This window comes from Arachis hypogaea, chromosome 14 (genome assembly GCF_003086295.3).
Source record: "Arachis hypogaea cultivar Tifrunner chromosome 14, arahy.Tifrunner.gnm2.J5K5, whole genome shotgun sequence".
NCBI lineage: Eukaryota > Viridiplantae > Streptophyta > Magnoliopsida > Fabales > Fabaceae > Arachis > Arachis hypogaea.
Genome location: NC_092049.1, coordinates 91,372,985 through 91,382,008, shown reverse-complemented (window position 1 = coordinate 91,382,008; position 9,024 = coordinate 91,372,985). Strand labels below are relative to the sequence as shown.

At 40.6% G+C, this 9,024-nt stretch overlaps 1 non-coding gene across 1 annotated transcript; it reads right to left on the bottom strand.

The window, feature by feature from the left end:
- Positions 1–566: 566 nt before the first annotated feature.
- On the bottom strand, positions 567–674 carry LOC112745224 (small nucleolar RNA R71). Its single transcript, XR_003173162.1, has one exon. It is a non-coding gene; the product is annotated as a small nucleolar RNA R71 (small nucleolar RNA).
- Between the last annotated feature and the right edge of the window lie 8,350 nt (positions 675–9,024).

The window sequence follows — 9,024 nt, the reverse complement described above, 5'->3', positions numbered from 1 at the left end:
TCTTCTTTTCTTGTTCTCTTCTCTTTCTTATGAGCAGGAACAAGGAAAAATGCATTCTTGTTGAAGCTGATCCAGAACCTGAAAGGACTCTGAAGAGGAAACTAAGAGAAGCTAAATTACAACAATCCAGAGACAACCTTATTGAAAATTTCGAACAAGTAAAGGAGATGGCAGCCAAACCCAACAACAATAATGCAAGGAGAATGCTTGGTGACTTCACTGCACCAAATTCCAATTTACATGGAAGAAGCATCTCCATTCCCGCCATTGGAGCAAACAACTTTGAGCTGAAACCTCAATTAGTTTCTCTGATGCAGCAGAACTGCAAGTTTCATGGACTTCCATCTGAAGATCCTTTTCAGTTCTTAACTGAATTCTTGCAGATATGTGATACTGTTAAGACTAATGGAGTAGATCCTGAAGTCTACAGGCTCAAGCTTTTCCCTTTTGCTGTAAGAGACAGAGCTAGAGTGTGGTTGGACTCTCAACCCAAGGATAGCCTGAACTCTTGAGATAAGCTGGTCACGGCTTTCTTAGCCAAGTTCTTTCCTCCTCAAAAGCTGAGCAAGCTTAGAGTGGATGTTTAAACCTTCAGACAGAAAGAAGGTGAATCCCTCTATGAAGCTTGGGAAAGATACAAGCAGCTGACCAAAAAGTGTCCTTCTGACATGCTTTCAGAATGGACCATCCTGGATATATTCTATGATGGTTTATCTGAGCTATCAAAGATGTCATTGGATACTTCTACAGGTGGATCCATTCACCTAAAGAAAATGCCTGCAGAAGCTCAAGAACTCATTGACATGGTTGCTAATAACCAGTTCATGTACACTTCTGAGAGGAATCCTGTGAGTAATGGGACGCCTAAGAAGAAGGGAGTTCTTGAAATTGATACTCTGAATGCCATATCGGCTCATAATAAATATTGACTCAACAAGTCAATATGATTTCTCAGAGTCTGAATGGAATGCAAGCTGCATCCAACAGTACTCAAGAGCCATCTTCTGAAGAAGAAGCTTATGATCCTAAGAACCCTGCAATAGCAGAGGTAAATTACTTGGGTGAACCTTATGGAAACACCTATAATCCCTCATGGAGAAATCACCCAAATCTCTCATGGAAGGATCAACAAAAGCCTCAACAAGGCTTTAATAATGGTGGAAGAAACAGGTATAGCAATAGCAAGCCTTTTCCATCATCCACTCAGCAACAGACAGAGAACTCTGAACAAATACCTCTAATTTAGCAAACTTAGTCTCTGATCTATCTAAGGCCACTGTGAGTTTCATGAATCAAACAAGGTCTTCCATTAGAAATTTGGAAGCACAAGTGGGCCAGCTGAGTAAAAGGGTCACTGAAATCCCTCCTAGTACTCTCCCAAGCAATACAGAAGAAAATCCAAAAGGAGAGTGCAAGGCCATTGAATTGATCACCATGGCCGAACCTGTAAGGGAAGGAGAGGACGTGAATCCCAAGGAGGAAGACCTCCTGGGACGTCCAGTGATCGATAAGGAGTTTCCCTCTGAGGAACCAAAGGAATCTGAGACTCATCTAGAGACTATAGAGATTCCATTAAACCTCCTTATGCCCTTCATGAGCTCTGATGAGTATTCCTCTTCTGAAGAGAATGAGGATGTTACTGAAGGGCAAGTCACCAAGTACCTTGGTGCAATCATGAAGCTGAATGCCAAATTATTTGGGATTGAGACTTGGGAAGATGAACATCCCTTGTTCACCAATGAACTAAGTGATCTGGATCAACTGACATTGCCTCAGAAGAAACAGGATCCTGGAAAGTTCATAATACCTTGTACCATAGGCAACATGATCTTTGAAAAGGCTCTGTGTGACCTTGGTTCAGGAATAAACCTCATGCCCCTCTCTGTAATGGAGAAACTGGGAATCTTTGAGGTACAAGCTGCTAAAATCTCATTAGAGATGGCAGACAATTCCAGAAAAAAGGCTTATGGACAAGTAGAGGACATATTAGTAAAGGTTGAAGGCCTTTACATCCCTGCTGATTTCATAATCTTGGATACTGGGAAGGATGATGATGAATCCATCATCCTTGGAAGACCCTTCCTAGCCACAGCAAGAGCTGTGATTAATGTTGACAGAGGTGAATTAGTCCTTCAATTGAATGAGGACTCCCTTATGTTTACAACTCAAGGTTACCCTTCTGTAAACATGGAAAAGGGGCACAGTAAGCTTCTCTCAAAACAGAGTCAACCAGAGCCCCCACAGTCAAACTCTAAGTTTGGTGTTGGGAGGCCACAACCAAACTCTAAGTTTGGTGTTGAACTCCCATATCTAAACTCTAAGTTTGGTGTTGGGAAGTCTCAACAATGCTCTAAACATCTGTGAGGCTCCATGAGAGCCCACTGTCAAGCTATTGACATTAAAGAAGCGCTTGTTGGGAGGCAACCCAATTTTTATTTATCTAATTTTATTTTTCTTGTTCTTTCACGTTTTATTAGGTTCATGATCATGTGGAATCACAAATAAATATTAAAATTGAAAACGGAATCAAAAACAGCAGAAGAAAAATCACACCCTGGAGGAAGACCTTACTGGCATTTAAACGCCAGTAAGAAGCATCTGGCTGGCGTTCAACGCCAGAACAGAGCATGGTTCTGGCACTGAACGCCCAAAATGGGCAGCATCTGGGTGTTTGAACGCCAGAATTGCACCCTGGAGAAGAGCTAGCGCTGAACGCCCAGAACAAGCATGGTTCTGGCGTTCAACGCCAGAAATGAGCAACAAATGGGCGTTCAACGCCCAGAACAAGCACCAATCTGGCGCTGAACGCCCAGAGTTGTGTGCAAGGGCATTTTGCATGCCTAATTTGGTGCAAGGTTGTAAATCCTTGGACACCTCAGGATCTGTGGACCCACAGGATCCCACCTACCTCCACTCACTTCTTCTCACCCTCTTTCACACATCCCATAAACACTCTTCCCAAAACCACTTTACCACTCACATCCATCACTCTTCCCATAAACCTACCTCATAAACTCCACCTACTTCAAATTCAAATCAATTTCCCACCAACCCACCCTTATGGCGAACCTTACCCTCTTCCTATTTCTCATTTTCTTCAATTCACAACACCTCTCTTTCCTTCTTGCGAAATACACCCTCCCACCTCCCTCCATTTTTCTTCTTCTTCATCTATTCTTTCTTCTCTTGCTCGAGGGTGAGCAATATTCTAAGTTTGGTATGGTAAAAGCATAAGCTTTTTGTTTTTCCATTACCATTGATGGCACCAAGACCGGAGAATCCTCTAGAAAGGGAAAGGGAAGATAAAAGCTTCCACCTCCGAGTCATGGAAGATGGAAAGATTCATCTCCAAAGCTCATCAAGACCACTTCTATGATGTTGTGGCCAAGAAGAAGGTGATCCCTGAGGTCCTTTCAAACTCAAGAGAAATGAGTATCTGGAGATCCGACATGAAATCCATAGAAGAGGTTGGGAAGTTCTAACAAACCCCATCCAACAAGTCGGCATCCTAATGGTTCAAAAGTTCTATGCCAATGCATGGATCACTAGGAACTATGATCAAAGTAAGAACCCGGACCCAAAGAATTATCTCACCATGGTTCGGGGGAAATACTTAGATTTAGTCCGGAAAATGTGAGGTTGGCGTTTAACTTGCTATGATGCAAGGAGATGCACGCCCCTACACTAGAAGGGTCAACTTTAATCAAAGGTTGGACCAAGTCCTCATGGACATATGTATGGAAGGAGCTCAATGGAAGATTGACTCCAAAGGCAAGCCGGTTCAACTAAGAAGACTGGACCTCAAGCCTGTGGCTAGAGGATGGTTGGAGTTCATCCAACGCTCCATCATCCCCACTAGCAACCGGATCTGAAGTTACTGTGGATCGGGCCATCATGATTCATAGCATCATGATTGGAGAGGAAGTCGAAGTTCATGAAGTCATCTCCCTTGAATTCTACAAAATAGCCGAAAAGCCCTCTTCTGGGGCAAGGCTAGCTTTTCCTCATCTTATTTGCCATCTATGTTACTCAGCTGGAGCTTTCATAGAAGGATACATTCCCATTGAGGAAGAGAAGCCCATCACTAAGAAAAGGATGGAGCAAGCAAGAGAGCCCATTCATGGATCTCAAGAGACGCATGAAGCTCATCACTATGAGATCCCGGAGATGCCTCAAATGTATTTTCCTCCACAAAACTATTGGGAGAAAATCAACACCTCCCTAGGAGAATTAAGTTCCAACATGGGACAACTAAGGGTGGAACATCAAGAGCACTCCATCATCCTTCATGAAATTAGAGAAGATCAAAAAGCAATGAGGGAGGAGCAACAAAGACAAGGAAGAGACATAGAAGAGTCAAGGACATCATTGGTTCCTCAAGAAGGAACGCCACCATCACTAAGGTGGACTCATTCCTTGCTCTTACATTCTATGTTTTTTTTTTCTCTATGTTAAGTGCTTATCCATGTTTGTGTCTTATTACATGATCATTAGTAGTTAGTAACTATGTCTTAAAGTTATGAATGTCCTATGAATCCATCACCTCTCTTAAATGAAAAATGTTTTAATTCAAAAGAACAAGAAGTACATGAGTTTTGAATTTATCCTTGAACTTAGTTTTAATTATATTGATGTGGTGACAATGCTTCTTGTTTTCTGACTGAATGCTTGAACAGTGCATATGTCTTTTGAAGTTGTTGTTTAAGAATGTTAAATATGTTGGCTCTTGAAAGAATGATGATAAGGAGACATGTTATTTGATAATCTGAAAAATCATAAAAATGATTCTTGATGCAAGAAAAGCAGCAAGAACAAGGCTTGCAGAAAAAAAATGGCAAAAAAATAGAAAAAAAAGAGAGAGAAAAAGCAAGAAGAAAAGCCAAAAGCTCTTAAACCAAAAGGCAAGAGCAAAAAGCCAGTAACCCTTAAAACAAAAAGGCAAGGGTAATAAAAGGATCCCAAGGCTTTGAGCATCAGTGGACAGGAGGGCCTAAAGGAATAAAATCCTGGCCTAAGCGGCTAAACCAAGCTGTCCCTAACCATGTGCTTGTGGCGTGAAGGTGTCAAGTGAAAACTTGAGACTGAGCGGTTAAAGTCAAGGTCAAAGCAAAAGAAGAGTGTGCTTAAGAACCCTAGACACCTCTAATTGGGGACTTTAGCAAAGTTGAGTCACAATTGAAAAGGTTCACCCAGTTATGTGTCGGTGCCATTTATGTATCCGGTGGTAATATGGAAACAAGTGCTTAGGGCACGGCCAAGACTCATAAAGAAGCTGTGTTCAAGAATCATCATACTGAACTAGGAAAATCATACACTATCTGACTCTGAGTTCCTATAGAAGCCAATCATTCTGAACTTCATGGATAAAGTGAGATGCAAAATATTCAAGAGGCAAAAGCTACAAGTCCCGCTCATCTTATTGGAGCTATGTTTCATTGATAGTTTGGAATTTATAGTATATTCTTTCTTTTTATCCTATTTGATTTTCAGTTGCTTGGGGACAAGCAACAATTTAAGTTTGGTGTTGTGATGAGCGGATAATTTATACGCTTTTTGGCATTATTTTTAGTATGTTTTTAGTAGGATCTAGTTACTTTTAGGGATGTTTTCATTAGTTTTTATGTTAAATTCACATTTCTGGACTTTACTATGAGTTTGTGTATTTTTTTGTGATTTCAGGTATTTTCTGGCTGAAATTGAAGGACTTGAGCAAAAATCAGATTCAGAGGTTGAAGAAGGACTGCTGATGCTGTTGGATTCTAACCTCCCTTCACTCAAAGTAAATTTTCTGGAGCTACAGAACTCAGAATGGTGCGCTTCCAATTGCGTTGGAAAGTAGACATCCAGGGCTTTCCAGGAAGATATAATAGTCCATACTTTGGCCGAGTTTAGATGACGTAAAAGGGCGTTGAACGCCAGTTCTACGCTGCTGTCTGGAGTTAAACGCCAGAAACACGTCACAAACCAGAGTTGAACGCCAGAACACGTTACAACCTGGCGTTCAACTCCAGAAAGAGCCTCTGCACGTGTAACATTCAAGCTCAGCCCAAACACACACCAAGTGGGCCCCGGAAGTGGATTTATGCATCAATTACTTATTTCTGTAAACCTTAGTAACTAGTTTAGTATAAATAGGACTTTTTACTATTGTATTAGACATCTTGGGACGTCTGGTTCTTAGATCATAGGGGCTGGCCATTCGGCCATGCCTGGACCTTTCACTTATGTATTTTCAACGGTAGAGTTTCTACACTCCATAGATTAAGGTGTGGAGCTCTGCTGTTCTTCAAAGATTAATGCAAAGTACTACTGTTTTTCTATTCAAATCAACTTATTCCGCTTCTAAGATATTCATTCGCACTTCAACCTGAATGTGATGAACGTGACAATCATCATCATTCCCTATGAACGCGTGCCTGACAACCACTTCCGTTCTACCTTCGATTGAATGATTATCTCTTGGATCTTTCAATCAGAATCTTCGTGGTATAAGCCAGATTGATGGCGGCATTCATGAGAGTCCGGAAAGTCTAAACCTGTCTGTGGTATTCCGAGTAGGACTCTGGGATTGAATGACTGTGACGAACTTCAAACTCGCGAGTGCTGGGCGTAGTGACAGACGCAAAAGGAGGGTGAATCCTATTCCAGTATGATCGAGAACCTCAGATGATTAGCCGTGCTGTGACAGAGCATTTGGACCATTTTCATAAGAGGATAGGATGCAGCCATTGACAAGGTGATGCCTCCAGACGATTAGCCATGCAGTGACAGCGCATCGGACCATTTTCCAGAGAGGATTAAAAGTAGCCATTGACAACGGTGATGTCCTTACATAAAGCCAGCCATAGAAAGGAGTAGGACTGATTGGATGAAGACAGCAGGAAAGCAGAAGTTCAGAGGGACGAAAGCATCTCTATACCTTTATCTGAAATTCTCACCAATGATATACATAAGTATTTCTATCCTTATTTTCTATCTATTTATTATTTATGTTCGAAAACTCCATAACTATTTTATATCCGCCTGACTGAGATTTACAAGGTGACCATAGCTTGCTTCATACCAACAATCTCCGTGGGATCGACCCTTACTCACGTAAGGTTTATTACTTGGACGACCCCAGTGCACTTGTTGGTTAGTTGTATCGAAGTTGTGAATGAAAAATAATTTATTAAGACGTGCATACAGAGTTTTTGACGTTGTTGCCTGAGATCACAATTTTGTGCACCAGTGTTCATTCATAGTGCCTGCATTAGCATTTGCATCTGTATTCTACATACTGCATAATAATTAAAAAAAAAAAGAGAGAAGGGCACGCGACGCGCAAGCGTCGTTGACGCGTTCGCGTCATAGGTGCTTCAAAATAAGGAGAAAAGAGGCAGAGAGTCACGCGAAAGCGTGGTGGAGGCGTGCCTTAGGCACAAATATGCCCACGCGACCGCGTCACTGACGCGCTCGCGTCATTTGCGAAATAGCCTCGCTGCAAAATCGACGTAAATGGGTGTATGACAGCAAGTTATGGTGGAGTAGGGCTGGAATGGTGCTAGAAGCACAAGCCCTACCACGCGACCGCGTGCCCACGCGGCCGCGTCATTTTCAAAATTTGGCCATCCACGCGATCGCGTGACCCACGCGTCCGCGTCACAAGCGATGCACAGCTTATCCAGATCAACGCTTAATATCTTATCTTTTCTTTCCCAAATCAAAATCTTTTCTTTCCCTTCTTATTTCTTTCTTCTTCCTTCTTTCTTCTTTATTCTTTCTCACTTTTTACTTTCTCCTCCCTTATTTTTCACATTCATTATCAAGGTTCTTTTCTTTCTTTCTTTACTTTTTACTTTTCCTTTATTATTTTTATTTATGTTTTCCTCTTCTTTTCTTTTACTTTCATTATCTATATTTTCTTTTCTTTCTTTTTCTTTTTATTCCTTAATTGGTGTTGCAAATTTAATTGGGTAATCATTTCTTCTATATTTCTTGTGGATTATTGTGGAATTATTTGACAATTTATATTACTTCTTCAAGGGTTGCTTGCATGTTTAATTCAATAATTTCATAACTATTCACCTGCATGCTAAGTGCTTGTGAAAAAGCCGTATGGCATTGTGCATTATTTTTATATTACTCTATTCTACTACTTTAATGCCTGTTTTTCACAAAACCCTATATATTTTATTGATTAAATATAATTGTCAATATAAACAGGTTGTTAGTTTGAAAGGAGTTGATAATTGCAAATTGGGCATTTAAATGCTTGATCTATGCTACTCATGTCTTTGCCGGCATGTCAATAAACATTCTTGCATTTACTTGCCATCTTAGCACTTGCTATATTTCATGATGAACTTTACATGTAGTCATGACCATGTGTAACGACACTATTTACCGTGCATTGATTATCACTTATACATCTTCCTTCTCTAACCCTTAAGTTTAAAGTTACTTACTTTTTTTCTTTTTAGGCTGGCCACTAAGAAGGTAAGAGAAAGCTGCTCCCAAACACCAGCAAGGAGAAGAACCAAGAGACCTCCAACTAGGCGCCTCCATCTACAGCGTCAGTTGGAGCAACCGTCCACTCGAATCTTAGCATGCACCGAGGACGGTGCAACTTTAAGTGTGGGAGTCGATACCGACCTCCATGGGTTAGTTACTCTTCTATCTCAACACCAATGGTTTATTTTCTTGTTAGTGTTGCATTTGCATGTTTGATTGGCTATTTATTTGATTTGTGGCATTTTAACCACCACTTGGTTAAAGTATATTTTCTTTTCCAAGAAATTATTTAAATATTTCACTAATTTGAATTAAAATTTTTGAAAACTTGTGAAGAAATATTATACTGGAACATGGTTTAGAGCTCGAACCATAAAATTGTGAGTTTTTAGCTTATGAATTGGTTGCATTTATAACCAATATTTTATTTTTGGTGTGTGTTTTTCTCTCTAAAATTGTGATCTTGTTTGCTTGATTCTATATTTCCATGGTTTGATGTAAATGGCTGCACTTATATGAATTGATGATCTC